The following is a 15734-nucleotide window of genomic DNA, read 5'->3' as shown; positions in this document are numbered from 1 at the left end:
CACAGAAAGAAAGAAATTTTTCCTACTGTTTTATGATTATAAGCAGTAGAGTTGGAAATCAAGCCAGGGCACTATGACTCCTGAGCCCCACATCTGACTTATTATATTATGTTGCCTCATGGGTCAGCCAACCCAGTCAGACTCCTTAGACTCTTTGCTCCATTTGGCACTGTTTTCTTCACACTCTCATGGAAAGCAAAGGCTTTTAGACTAGGTTAGGTCTACCTGGATAATCCAGGATAGCCTCCATATTTGTAGTCATAACTCTGTATCAGCAAAGTCTCTTTTACTGTGAAATGCAAGGCTCCAGGGATAGGATGTGGATTTTTTCTGGTGGCCGTTCCAACCAAGTTGTATTGGGTGTAACCTTCATCTGTCTCCTCTAACAGTCCCCTTACCTCACCTCTTTGTAGTGGTGGGGCAAGTTTTTCAATTGTTTTCTGAGAAAGAATGCATGAAAAGAATGCTTAAAACTTTTCATACTGAAAATGTCTTTTTTTTTATAACCTTATTTAACTTCTGGATTGGAAATAACTTTCTCTCAGAATTTCTCTTTACTTATGCTTCTTCAGAAATTCCAATGCCATTCTGATTTCTGAATCTCTGTAAATGATCTCTTTTTTCCTCCCTGGAACCTATTAAAATCTTTTCCCATAACCATGTCCTTTGAAATTTCATAATAGTACACTTTGACATAGGTAATTTTTATTCATTAATCTGGGAACTTTTGTCCTATTGCCTCTCAGTGCTAAAAACTATTGTCCTGGTTTTCTTGAAAAATTCTTTCTTCTGTTTTCTTTATTTCTATAAGATATCTTACCTTTCCTTGCTTAATTGCTCTGCTTAGAACCTGTAGTACAATGTCCAACAAAAGTAGCAAGAGTGGACATATTTTTTCCTATCCTTGATCTTATGTGAAATTATTCATTCTTTTACCAGTGATTATGATGTTAGCTTCCTTTTTTTTTTAATTTTAAAAATCAGATTGTGGATGTCCTTTATCAGATTGAGTGTGTTCTCTTCCTACATAGTTGAGTGTTTTTAGTCATGAAAAAGAGCTAGGTTTTGTCAAATGCTTTTTCTTCAACTATTGAGATGATCCTGTGGTTTTTGTCCCTTTTTTAAAAAAGAGAGTGTGTTACATCCATAATTCATTTGATGCTACACCAACCTTGCACTTACTAGCCAAATCCCTCTTGCTCACGTTGTAAAATACTTTTTCTACGTTGCTGGATTTGGTTGGCTAGGCTTTTTGTTGTGGCTTTCTGTATTAATATTCAAGTAGTAGTTTACTTTTCCTATCATGTTTTTGTGTGGTTTTGCTGTTGATTATTTCATCAGATTTTCACTTGGGAAATCACTGCATATTGTCTAAGTCAGTAGAAAGAATGTGCTTGCCTACCAGGAGAAGTAGGAGATGCGGGTTCCATCCCTGAGTTGGGAAAATCCCTTGGAGAAGAAAATGGCAACCCACCCACTCCAGTATTCTTGTCTGAAATTGTAGCCTGGCAGGCTACAGTCCAAGGGGTCGCAAAGAGATGAATGGGACTGAGCATGCACGCAATTCTCAGAACAAGACTCTAAAGAAACCACTTGGACAGATGGCAATTTCTGTATCTAGCAAAGAAAGCTGTACAGTCTTTTGAGGTCCTCCCACTCAGCTTCCTTCCCCTTCCTGAAGCAACCTAATAAAACACTTTTTTATATTCCAAACCTTACTTACAGTCTTTTGATCATCTATTTTCATTGCTCTGAATCCAGAGTTCACAACCTGCTGACAAGTCCACTTTTACTCCAAGCGAGCCCTCCAACTCCCTGACTAAGCACTTTTGATTTACCTCCTGTCATCAACTCATCTACCAGCTGTAATTCATCAGCAAAGGAATCAAAAACCCTTTGGTAGTTAATCCTAGGTGTACTTGGAAGGAACCTTCGGCATAAGGTAAGCAACTAGGACAGTGACATCAGAAGGGAAAAGTAAACTCAGAGAGTGGCGGTGCCTTAGAAGGAGTCTAGGTGTGGAGAAGCGTCTGGGGATGTGAGTGGATCTCAGCAGGTAATGGGCCCAGCAGGGGGGCTCGGAGCTCCGAACTGTGGGTGGGACTGGGTGAGGCCGCGCCAGAAGCAGGCACGGCCACTTCCGATGCTCTGATAAAGGGAGGACCAGAAAGCCCAACTTTCCCACGGTGCCGCCGGACGGGCGCAGCTGGCGCTGCTCGCCAGGCTGCGCGGGGTCAGGACGGGGCGCCGCCCACGCGCCGCTCGGGCCGGAACCCGCCGCCGTGGGTGCGCGGAGCCGGAGGCGGCGGGGAGCGCTGGGGCGCCGAGACCGAGGCCGCGGGCTCCGGGCCGCCGGCGCAGCTCGAGCGCTTTCCGCGGGGTTTGGCTCCTGTCGCTTCCCGTCTCGCCGAACCGGCATAGTCGCCGCGGGAGCCGCCGCCGCGAGTCCTCAGAGCCGGGCTGCGGGCGGCCGGGCGCCCCGGGACGCGGACGCAGGTGAGGCCCGGCGGTTGGGAGTCCGGGGGGGCGCGGCCGCCCGAGGGGCTGGCGTCGGTCCGACCGGGCGCGGCCCTGCCCTGCCCTGCCCTGCCCGGCCGCGGCGGCTCGGGCCCCGGGCTCGCGCCGGGCGGACGCGCCGGGGCCGGGCTGCGCTGGCCCGGCCGCCTCCCGCCCCGGCCTCAGGCGGTGCGGCGGCGTTTCAACTTTGGCACCTGAGGCTCCCGGGGCGGCGGCAGCGGCCTCGGGGCGCGAGCCGGCCGGAGGGCGGAATTACACGGGGTCTGGGAGCGCGAGCCGGGCGGCGCCGGAGGCGTGCGGGGAGGGCCGCGGGGCCGGCGCGGCCGCCCTCCAGGTGGGAGTTGGGGAACCGCGTGCGGTTTCCTCTCAGAGCTCGTGGGGAGAGTCGCACACACCCCCCTTCCACGGCCCGTTCCCTTCGCCCGGATCCACTTTCTTTTGTCTGGTCCGTTTCGGTATCGGCGTCTCAGCTGCTTTTGTTGGAGCCTCGGGTCCGGAGGGTTCAGACTTGTCAGAGGTCGTGGGTAAGCTCTGAAATGCCGCGGGGCGAAGGTGGACAGAGAGGATCCCTAGGATGGAGAAGATTTGTCATTAGTGTCCTAATTAGCACTAACATATGTCACCGCGTTCTTTTTGACATAGGATGTACTGGATATTTTTCTAGCATGTAATAGTTTTAAGAATACACAGGAGAGCATTCATTAGTAATTACAAAGGAGCATTGTGTGGGCAGGTTTCTATTAAATTACCCATTTTATAGACCAGACAACTGAGGCACCCACGATGAAAAGTGATTACATCAAAAGCAAGGAGTCAGCCCTTGTGGGAACTGGGGTTAGAACTTGTCTGACTGAGAGTTGTTCTCAGTACGGTCACTCAACCTCAAACAAAATTTAGCGCTGAGAGCCCCTCTAATTCGCATATTTTTATTTATTCATTAATTACCAAAACCTTTCTTAAAAATATACTTCATTTCTTTCATATTCCTAAAGTAGTACCCCTAAAAGTGATAAATGACCAGAGTCATTCCATTTTTTGAATGGGATCACTTGGAATCGTAAGGACGAAGTGTGTGTGTGTGTGTGTGTGTGTGTGTGTGTGTCTTTCCTCTGTCAAACTATTAATCTCCTATGTGAATCCACTGGGAGCTCAGTTGTACCTAATGATTAACATAGCAGAGACCCTAAATGTTTATGAGCAGCAAGTTTTCTTTTCTCCTACAAAAGAATTAAACATTTAGAAGAATAATTATTTTAATAATTTCAATGAAAATTGACTTGTAATCAGGTGCAATATTATGTTGTCCTTTCTGTCCAGTGCTGTCAACAATGCACCCCTTTCCCTGCTTTTAAATGATTTTGCCAATAGATCTTTTATTGCCCCATTTTTCTTCCTCTGTTACATTTATATGTTTGGTTTTTCGAAGTGAAGATTTTTTTTCTTTTAAAATTCAAAGAAAGGAGTCTTAAAAAAAAAAAACAAAACAAGCTTTTTCTCCTTTATGAAATAGACTTAACTAAGCATTTATGGGTATATCTGAGGATAGACACCTGCGTCTTTAATTGGTAATTCCTGTATGTCAAGCAGGAGTTCCTCTAGGCAAGTATCCAACGAATTAATATATCCCTGTAATATTTTATGAGACATCTACCTCATATAATGCCTTTTTATCAACAGAATAAAGCTAAAAAAATTCAGTTAAATTTTGCTAACTACATAGCACATTTTAGGGCACAGTTCGCCTAGACTTAGTTAGTGACTCATGGAATAAACACTAACAATTTTCTTTCCCTTGCACCATCTTCACTCACCAACTGGAAAGAAAAAGAACTGTGATCTATCTTTTCTTTCAGAAGGGATACTTAGAGAATTAATAAGGTAATGTCTGGAGAATATTTTAAATCTCCTTGGAAGAAAGCTGCTTTGTGACTTCAAAGTGTGACTATAGGGTCATGAAACACTGCCGCTGCCCCCAACATGCTGTCATTTATGTTTTTAGAATGGTCGTTCCAGGTAGTTACTTTAGGAGGCTAGATGTTTCTTTAAAAAGTGCTGCTGCTATTTAGTTATTTTAAATATTTGAAAAATTTTGTCAATTTGACAAGCAACAAAAAAATATGATTTTAGAATCTTTTATAAGTACTTGTTTTTTGTTTGTATTTTTTTTTTAATCCAAAACTATGTAGCTCAGTTTGAACATCTTTTATTTGCTAAACTTGGCAGAATGATTTCTGCTTGGTTGCAAAACTTAGCTCTGCCTCGCTTCAAGATTTTACTGGTCTTAAGGATATTTAAACAGTTATCATGAAGGCTACGAAGACAACTGTGAAAGGTGTTTTTAAAATAGTTTTAATTATTGGCAGCATTATTAGAAAATGTTTGTAACCTTCTCAGTGTGACTACTCTGTAATGGACACTGCTTGCTTGTAGGCATGTATACATTTGTAATACGGTGGTGGTGTAGTCACTAAGCCGCTTCCCAGGGAATGGATAAGGATATCTGTTTCATGTTTAAAGTGAATTTTTTTTCTCACTTTGGAAGGTTAATATTTCATTTTTAAGGTCTCGTCAAAATTCCCTGCATTAGAACAGCTCCAATAAGTAGGCAGTCCCCAGTAAAATGATGACATAAAAATGCCCACATGAAAAATAATCTTTTGGCCCTAGTATGCAATAATGTGTACAAAAATGTTATATTAACCAAATAGTATTATATTAACCAAACTGTCTGGTACAGAAAACGTTAACCACATAATTAACAAGCTGTTTTATTGTTTTCCTTGATTTAAGAAAATGTTTGAGGAAATTACTTGATTGATAAGTCTTTTATAAAATCCAGCTGCGAAAATTAGAGATATTGCATTTTTTGTCTTAATAAATTTCTCTGTAGCAAGCAGAAATATTAGAAATTATTCTGTTAATGATGGAACTACCTTTAAGTTCTGTAATCTCTTTCCCTGATTAGTTCACTGATAGTCTGACAGGTGGGAAACCTTGGAAACAAGCAGTCGGTCATTAGCAGAGATTTTAACAGCAACTTCAAAACATCGTTCATCAAATTGCTGAGATAAGAATGAGGCTTATTCTGATTGAGAACTTCCTGGCCTATTCAGAAAACTGTTAAAAAAATTTTTTTCCCAAGGGGCCAGAGTTGAAATACAAACACCAATTTAGGCAGCATGAAATGAATAGTATATATATATAAGTGGGCTCTCCTGTGACCCCATGGACTGTAATCCACCTAGCTCTGTCCATGGGATTTCCCAGGCAGGAATACTGGAATGGGTTTCCTGGAGGCATTTCCTTCTCCAGTGGATCTTCCTGACCCAGGGGTCAAGCCCGCATCTCCTGCACTGGCAGGCAGATTCTTTACCCTGAGTCACCTAGGAAGCCCACTAATCTCCTGAAAGATATATAAATTATAGAATTAGTATTTTTGTATAGCTTCGCTTGTCTGACTTAGAACTAGCTAAGGCTGTAGAGTCCTAAATAAAGCTTAATATGCTCTAGTCTGGCATTATACTTTTTGCTTACCCAACAACCATAACCTTTCCTATTTAGTGTTTTGGCTTATATTATTTTCCTTGCTCAAGATGCCCATTCCTCTCCACTCTACTTGCAAAGGCTATCTAAATTCTCCCTGTACTTTAGGACCCAGCTGGAATACTTTTTTTCCGGAAAGCCTTCCCTGACTCCCTAGTTCTTATTTTTTAGTTCACCATGTCTGTCTGTTAATTACTCCTTGTTTTTTATTATTTCTTTTATTTTGCCCTTGAATTTGTTTTTCTTTAATTTTTATTATAGTTGCTTTACAATGTTGTGTTAGTTTCTGTTGTACAGCAAAGTGAATCAGTTCTACATATATCCCCTCTTTTTTAGATTTTTTCCATCACCAGGAAAGAATCTTTCCAGGTCATTACAGAGTATTGAGAGTTCCCAATACAGTAGGTTCCTATTATCTATTTTATGTACAGTAGGATATATATGTCAATCCCAGTCTCTGAATTTATCTCCCCCTCAGTTTCCCCCTTGGTAACTAGAAGTTTGTTTTCCACATCTGTGATTCTTTTTCTGTTTTATAAATAAGTTTGTATCTTTTTTTTCTTTTCTTTTTTTTCAAGATTCCACATATAAGCGATATCACATGACATTTGTCTTTGTCTTTGACTTCTCTCAGTATGACAATCTCTGGGTCCATCCATGTCGCTGCAAATGGAATTATTGTTATTTTTTTTTGAGTGCATCAAAGTTTTACTCATTGAAACCAAAAAAGGTTTTTTATTAATTTTTATTGGAGTGTAGTTACTTTACAATGTTGTGTTAGTTTCTGCTCTGCAGCAAACTGAATCAGTTATACGTATATGCTCTCTGTTTTTTAGGTTTCCTTCCTGTTTAGGTCACCACAGAGCACTGAATAGAGTTCCCTGTGCTACACAGTAGGTTCTCACTAGTTTTCTGTTTTATGCCTTGTAGTCTAGATACATGTCAGTCCCAGTCTCCCAGTTCATCCCACCCCATTTCCTCCTTTGGTATTCATAATTTGTTCTCTGCATCTGTATCTCTATTTCTGTTTTGCAAATAAGTTCATCCATACCATTTTTGTAGATTCCACATATGTGTGTGAACATACTATGTTTGTTTTTCTCTTTCTGACTTCTTTTGTATGACAGTCTCTAGGTCTATCCATGTCTCTGTAAATGGCACTCTTTTGTTCATTTTTATGTCTGAGTGGTATTCCATTGTGTATATGTACCACAGGTTCTTTATCCATTCATCCTTTGATGGACATCTAGGTTGCTTCCATGTCCTGGCTGTTGTAAATAGTGCTACAATGTATATCGGGGTACATGTATTTTTTCAGGTTATCGTTTTCTCCAGATATATGCCTAGGAGTGGGATTGAATTTGTTTTCCACCTAGGTTTTTCTTTTTTTTCCCCTCAAAGGTACAAGTGTGTGTTAGTCGCTCAGTTGTGTCTGACTCTTCACAGTCCCATCGACTATAGCTTGCCAGGCTCCTCTGTCCATGGGATTCTCCAGGCAAGAATATTAAGAATACTGGAGTGGGTTGCCATTTCCTTCTTCAGGGGATCTTCCTGATCCAGGGATCTAACCCTGGTCTATCACATTGCAGGCAGGTTCTTTACTGTCTGAGCTACCAGGGAACAGGTCGTATATTCAGTATATATTTTCCTTAATCATGTACAGCACCTGTAATGCTGGATACTAGCTGGACATATTAAGCTTGTAAGGTTAGATCTACAAAAAAGCATTCTGCTTAGAGATAGGGTAATATATCTTCATGCTTTATAATTGTGTCAGTCAGTGTTCTGGTAGAAAATATGTAGCAAGCTCAAAATGGAGTAGTTGATAAGATCAATTTTGAAAGTGTGCCTGAGGTAAAATAAATCAACAATGGATGGTGAAGCATCTCAGGACTAACAGTAATGAGAACCATTATCATCCCTAGGCCTAAAGGGGGAGAGAATAGGATCATGACTAAAACCCAGAGAGGGTAGCTATATGGGGAATGCTGCCTGGCTAGACCTTTGGCCTTTCTGAGATAGAGAGGCGTGGAGGAGTAAATACCCCTCTTCACTCCTTTCCAGCCCTCTGATTACCTAGTGGTGCTTCCCACTGGCAAATTTAGATGGTAGGCAGAAGGTGGGAGAGGGAGTATTTTTGCAGGTCAAAAGTCAGCCTCCTGGGAATTAGAACACAGTAGAGTAGGTGAAAAATACCTCTGGAGTGTGGGTGAGAGAGGACAAAGGATATCCAGTGCTGTAATCACATCATCTGGAGTGAGTGTTTTCATTACAGTTACATAAGCCTTTTTGTGCTTTCTCTATTTCATAAAAGGCAAGCATGTTTGTTTCTAGCCTAATTCAGTGTGTTTTATGATTAATATATGATTTGTGACACTTTTATGATGGATGTATTTCATAAGAACCACTGTCCCTCTTTTATGGTTTAGCTAATGTATTGTTATGCATGTTTTCTCAATCTGTGAGAAATGAAACAATGAAAATCTGTTTCATTTTTTCTTACTTTGTGTTTTGCTTGTACAGTACCCAAGTGGGAGACAGAGCTGTCTACGTAGCCACTGGGAAAACGGCCCCTCCACCATGCTAGTCACATGATTGGTCTGAATTAGTGGTGGTTGCTCAATTTTCTTTTTGCCGTTTTCGTAGATCAGTGGTTGTCAGTCTTGGTGTATGTGATTCTCATTGCAGATACTCTGATTCAAGCAGGTTTAAGATAAATCTTGAGCATCTGTTCTTTTAAAAAGGTTTCATGTATTTCAGAAGCACAGATGTGAGAATCACTCGCACAGGTAGTCATTTTGATCGTAGATTCCCCCACAATTTAATGTATATGTAGCACTCTTTAGTATAATAATTAATCCTCCAATAGAAAGCCATTTCTACTTTATGTACTCTTCAAAACAAATGTTTTTGATTTTTTTCACGTTGAGAAGTTTTCATGATACAAGATGCAAAACATGTGACTTCCATATTATTAAAGCAAATAAGTTTAAATTTTTTAAATAGATATAAAAACTTTTAAATATTAACATATGGTATAGAGAATAGTATAATGAACACCCATGTTCCCACTATGTAACCTTATAAAGTGTTAACATTTTATTTTTTTCAGATTTTTTTAAGAAAAAAATGCAGGTAAAATTTAAGCCCCCTTAGATACCTTTCTAGAGGTTACCATTATCCTAAACTTGGTATTTATCATTTCTTTACTGATACATGTGTATGTAGCTTTTATACTTTTGCTACATATTCATGTATCAGTAAAGAAACTATAACATGGTTGCACATGCTGTTTTGTTTTGTTTTGTTTTGTAGCTGTTCAGAATGTAGGATAAATAAGTGCATCACATTTCTGGAAACATTTAAAGAAGGCAAGCTAAACCATGCATACATACTTCAGGAGATTCTAAGGACATCAGTGAATGGGAAGACAGAAGAAAACGAGTGTAGCATGGCTGTTTCAGGATTATAAACCAAATCTTCATCTTAGTACAGCATCTAAGTATCATTGGGTTCTAGGGAGATCCATGCTGAAGGACTATTTAGAACAGCTATCTGCAGATACGTTTGCTGCCAGACAGTGGTAAATTTGTAGGATAGGAGAATAAATGATAGCAAATTGGGTACATTGGGTACATGATCTAGATCCCATAATTACAAAAAGCAGGGAGTAAGCAAAGGCAAATCAAACATAAAAGTAAAATACATTAAAATTCATGTGGTTGGATAGAAGTGTATGTGGTTTTTTGTGGACTCTGTTAATTTATTTGGCCCTGATTTATTTTTAGAATGACTTAAGAGTATTTCTGATGTCACCAAAAAGCTGATCAAGACAGTGTAGATCCTGAAACTTAGAGCTTCCATACCTTACCCTCTGCTTTTCTTACTGTAGTCCGCTCAGATGCCAGCAGATAGGCAAGGGCAGCCAATGATTTCACTGACTCCTCTGTTCTAATAAATGAGTTTATAGAGAGCACTTTCCCCCATCCCAACTTTGAACTCTCTGTAAGGGCTTCAGTCTTCCTCATTCCTCTGGTCCTTCAAAATGTCAAGACTCTAGAAAATAGGAACTTCCTCCTCATAAAACGATAGACATACTTTGGCAAGTTAGTTTACTCTCTAGGCCTTCATTTTCCTCATTTATGAAACAATTAACAATCCCTACATCACAGGAATGTCCTGATGGTCAAAGGAGCTAGTGCTATTTAATAATCACTATATTCAAGAGTAGTAGTTAGTATTTAAAATAATTCCAACCTCTTGAATTTGTGATTTATAGGTAGAGATTTTAGTTTAAAAAATATGGAGAGTATGCCACTTTCTGTCCCATTGCTGATTGAAAAGAGAAAAGTACTGTTTTCTGATAGATACCTTCATAAAGAAAATTATAAATAATCTGAATATCTCTAGAGATATAAGATACGTCATCAAACCACATAAGGTATGTGATTGAGATACATACCTCCAGAGATATAAGATATGTCATCAAACCACATAAGGTGTCATGAAGCTCAGATTGTATTCTAAAATGAAGCTTCTAAAAAGTCAATCTTTGTGACAGCTTTATGAGGCCGAGACCAGCTTCCTCCAATGGTGTTTGCTAAATTTACCCTGGTGATGCCAGTAAGTTGTGTCCTGACTTCATGGAGAGTTAGGAAAGAATGACTTTTTTTTGTCTGCCTATGCTTGCTTACTTATTCACTCATTCATTCAACTGATCAGTGCTTAGCACTGTTATAAACTGCTAAGGATTTTGCATCTCAGCGAGGAAGACAAACATGGAATGAGTAGTTAAAAGCAGGATGAATGTTCTAAAGGAGAATTAGAAAGGTTGTTGGGGGAAAATGGGGTCGCGATGAGTTGGACACGACTTAGTAACTAACACTAACACACTGGGTGAAAATAATAGACCAAGGATAACCCACTCTCCTTTCTCCTCTAGAAAGTGATATTTTAGCTGAGACTTGAAGGATATGGTTCTATTCCCTAGAGACTAGAGGCAGGCTTCCCAGAGATCCAGAGTGAGGAGCAGGAGGAGTGAACCAGTGAAGCAGAGGCGTGGAAGGAAGCCTGGACTACGGGCATATGGGGCAGATGGGCTGAGCACTGGCAGCGGCCTAATGAGCCACTCATTCAGTTCAGTTGCTTGCGTGTCTGACTCTTTATGACCCTGTAGACTGCAGCACGCCAGGCTCCCCGTCCTTCACCATCTCCTGGAGCTTGCTCAAACGCATGTCCTTTGAGTCGGTGTTGTCATCCAACCATCTCATCCTCTGTTGTCCCCTTCTACTCCCACCTTCCATCTTTCCCAGCATCAGGGTCTTTTCAAATGAGCCAGTTCTTCGCATGAGGTGGCCACAGTACTGGAGTTCCAGCTTCAGCATCAATCTTTCCAATGAATATTCAGGACTGATTTCCTTTACGATTGACAGGTTTGATCTCCTTGCAGTCCAAGGGACTCCCAAGAGTCTTCTCCAACACCACAGTTCAAAACCATCAATTCTTGGGCTCTCAGCTTTCTTTATAGTCCAACTTTTACATCCATACATGACTACTGGAAAAACCATAGCTTTGACGAGATGGACCATTGTTGGCAGTACCCCACTCCAGTACTCTTGCCTGGAAAATCCCATGAACAGAGGAGCCTGGTAGGCTGCAGGCCATGGGATCGCAGAGTCGGACATGACTGAGTGACTTCCTTTTCACTTTTCACTTTCATGCATTGGAGAAGGAAATGGCAACCCACTCCAGTGTTCTTGCCTGGAGAATCCCAGGGACAGGGGAGCCTGGTGGGCTGCCGTCTATGGGGTCACACAGAGTCAGACACGACTGAAATGACTTAGCAGCAGTAGCAGCAGCTTTTTAATATGCTGTCTGTTTGGTCATAGCTTTTCTTCCAAGGAGCAAGTGTCTTTTAATTTCATGGCTGCGGTCACCATCTGCAGTGATTTTGGAGTCTCAACTAATAGAGTCTGTCACTGTTTCCATTGTTTCCCCATCTATTTGCCATGAAGTGATGGGACCAAATGCCATGATCTTTGTTTTTTGAATGTTGAGTTTTAAGCCAGCTTTTTCACTCTCCTTTTTCACTTTCATCAAGAGGCTCTTTAGTTCTTCCCTTACTGCCATAAGGGTGGTGGTCATCTGCATATCTGAGATTATTGATACTTCTCCCAGCAATCTTGATTACAGCTTGTGTTCATCCAGTCTGGCGTTTCACATGATGTACTCTGCATATAAGTTAAATAAGCAGAGTGACAATATACAGCCTTGACGTACTCCTTTCCCAATTTGGAACCAGTTCATTTGTCCATGTCTAGTTATAACTGTTGCTTTTTGAACTGCATACTGATTTCTCAGGAGGGAGCTCAGGTGGTCTGGTATTCCCATCTCTTGAAGAATTTTCCATTGTTTGTTGTGATCCACACAGTCAAAAGCTTTGGTGTAGTCAATAAAGCAGAAGTAGATGTTCTTCTGGAACTTTCTTGCTTTTTCGGTGATCCAGTGGATGTTGACAATTTGATCTCTGGTTCCTCTGTCTATTCCAAATCCAGTTTGAACACCTGGAAGTTCTTGGTTCAGGTACTGTTGCAGCCTGGCTTGAAGAATTTTGAACATTACTTTGCTAGTGTGTGAGATGAGTGCAATTGTGCGGTAGTTTGAGCATTTTTTGGCATTGCCTTTCATTGGGACTGGAATGAAAACTGACCCTTTCCAGTCCTGTGGCCACTGCTGAGTTTTCCAAATTTGCTGGCATATTGAGTGCAGCACTTTCACGGCATCTTTTAAAACTTGAAATAGCTCAACTGGAATTCCATCACCTCCACTAGCTTTGTTTGTAGTGATGCTTCCCAAGGTCCACTTGACTTCACACTCCAGGATATCTGATTCTAGGTGAATGATCACACCATCATAGTTGTCTGTGTCATTAAGATCTTTTTTGTATGGTTCTATATGTTCTTGCCACCTCGTTTTAGTATCTTCTGCTTTTGTTAGGTCCATAGAAGAAGATTGATGATTTGTTTTGTTTTTTTTTTCTACAAGGACTCTGCCTTCAAGGTGGAGAATAAAATGCTTCAGATTTTCAAAAAGTAAAACCTTGGTGACCAGAACCACAATTTTTGGCCGAGAATTTTTTAGGTGACACATTTGCTTATTGTTTATAGACTATATGGGACAAAATATCTTCCTCTTCTTATATCTCTTCCTTGGTCTCTTAGATCTATGCCATTCCACCTTTTTGAAAGAGCTCGCAGGGTATCTTTAGTCCTGGACCCATTTTAATCCTCCTTTCTCACTTTGCCCTTTCCCTTCTGGATTCTGATGAACAAATCCTAAGGAACATGACTGTTTTTGTTTTGTTGTTTGCTCAGTGATGTCCTACTCTTTGCAGCCCCATGGACTGTAGTCCACAGGCTCCTCTGTCCATGGGGTTTTCCATGCAAGAATACTAGAGTGGGTTGCTATTTCCTCCTCCAGGGGATCTTCCTGACTCAGGGATCAATCTTTCCACCTTTTTGAAAGAGCTGGCAAGGATTCTTTTCTCCTCAATACATTTTCATCCTTCTTTCTCCCTTGCTCTTTCCCTTCAGGGTTCTGGATGTTTTCAGAACAAATCGTAAGAAATATGACCAGAACTCTGAGTGACAGGGCCAAATAACTAGAATTAGAAGTGTTTCTTACAGTGCTTAACAGAGACGAAGCACCCGGTTGTGATAATCTGAAGAGCTCTGCTGCAAATATTAGAACTTATCTAGAAATATTTGATTATGTACTACATAAATGCATAGATGAGCTTGTAACAAGGTATTTAAAAGAGAGCTCAGAGCTAAAAAGAAGAAAGGTGGAGAGAGCTTGGCAAGTAGAAACATGACATGAAATCTACCCTTAGTGTTAGGGTGAGCTTGCGAGGCTCACTAATATAGTGGCTTGGATTTTAATACTCATAGTTAAAGAGGAGACCAAGGCCTTGCTTATAGATGAAGCAGGGAGTTGGGAATTGAGACCCCTGAGTAAAGTCAGGACTTGGAAAGGGCAGCATTTTCACTAGAATAGTAGATTATTAAAAAAAAAAAAATGGTCCAGTGATACAGATAATGAGGAAGTCTATATTGGCATAGTCTCTGAGTAGATGGTAGAGTATAGTCTCATCTGAAAATTCTATTTATTCAGGTTTTTTTTTAATCTTTTTATGAAAAATTTCAAGCATACACAAAAGTAGAGGACTGGTATAATGAATTATTATGTATCCATCAGCCAGCTTTAATAGTTACTCTTCCGTTTTTGTTTCATTTTTTTCTGCATTACATATGTTTTGTTTCTGCATTATATAATTTTGCTTATAAATAGTCAAAATTAAAATATTTATCTCTAGCCTGCTGCTGCTGCTAAGTCGCTTCAGTCATGTCCGACTCTGGCCTAAGGACCTTTAAAAAAAAACAGTTTTCTATATTATGTCCAATGAAGTTAATGCCGAAGAATTGATGCTTTTGAACTGTGGTGCTGGAGAAACTCTTGAGAGTCCCTTGGACTGCAAGGAGATGCAACCAGTCCATTCTGAAGGAGATCAGCCCTGGGATTTCTTTGGAAGGAATGATACTAAAGCTGAAACTCCAGTAGTTTGGCCACCTCATGCGAAGAGTTGACTCATTGGAAAAGACTCTGATGCTGGGAGGGACTGGGGGCAGGAGGAGAAGGGGACGACAGAGGATGAGATGGCTGGATGGCATCCCTGACTCGATGGACGTGAGTCTGAGTGAACTCTGGGAGTTGGTGATGGACGGGGAGACCTGGCGTGCTGCGATTCATGGGGTCGCAAATAGTTGGACACGATTGAGTGAACTGAACTGAATTGAATATCTAATTCATGTATAATTTTCCCTGGTTGTCTCAAAAATATTTTTCTTAAGAGTTGATTTGTTTGAATTAAGAATCAAACAAGTCTATGCATTGCATTTGATGGATGTCTTAAATCTCTTAAGTTTCTCTTCTTTCTTTTAAAATTAATTAGCTGATAAAGCCAAGTTGTAGAATTAACCACATCCTGTACTGGGCTAGTTTTAAAGCCTCATAATGTCATTTCAACTACTGCACAATTTCATTCATCTCACACACTAGCGAAGGAATGCTCAAAATTCTCCAAGTCAGACTTCAACAGTAAGTTAACCGTGAACTTCCAGATGTTCAAGTTGAATTCAGAGGAACCAGAGATCAAATTGCCAACATCTGTTGGATCATCGAAAAAGCAAGGGAGTTCCAGAAAAACATCTGCTTTATTGACTATACCAAAGCCTTTGACTTTTCAAGAGATAGGAATACCAGACCACCTTACCTGCCTCCTGAGAAATCTGTATGCAGGTCAAGAAGCAACTGTTAGAACCAGACATGGAACTAGACTGGTTCCAAATTGGGAAAAAGAGTATGTCAAGGCTGAATATTGACACCCTGCTTATTTGCCTTATATGAAAAGTGCATCATGAGAAATGGTGGGCTCAATGAAGCACAAGCTGCAATCAAGTTTGCCGGGAGAAATATCAATAACCTCAGATATGCAGATGACACCACCCTTATGGCAGAAAGTGAAGAAGAACTAAAGAGCCTCTTGATGAAAGTAAGAGAGGAGAGTGAAAAAGTTGGCTTAAAGCTCAGCATTCAGAAAAGTAAGATCATGTCAT

At 40.7% G+C, this 15734-nt stretch overlaps 1 protein-coding gene across 2 annotated transcripts in view; it reads left to right on the top strand.

Moving 5' to 3' along the window:
* Positions 1 to 2145: 2145 nt before the first annotated feature.
* RNF180 (ring finger protein 180) overlaps positions 2146 to 15734 on the top strand; it is a 304519-nt gene continuing 290930 nt past the window's right edge. For both annotated transcript variants that reach the window (XM_069556325.1, XM_069556324.1), the window contains exon 1: positions 2146 to 2496. The gene's annotated coding sequence lies outside the window, so the exon portion shown is untranslated. The remainder of the gene's footprint in view (positions 2497 to 15734) is intronic.

Source organism: Ovis canadensis, chromosome 16 (genome assembly GCF_042477335.2).
Source record: "Ovis canadensis isolate MfBH-ARS-UI-01 breed Bighorn chromosome 16, ARS-UI_OviCan_v2, whole genome shotgun sequence".
In the NCBI taxonomy this organism is placed as follows: domain Eukaryota; kingdom Metazoa; phylum Chordata; class Mammalia; order Artiodactyla; family Bovidae; genus Ovis; species Ovis canadensis.
Note: the sequence above shows the minus strand (reverse complement) of the source record. Positions and strands in the feature narration are given on the sequence as shown.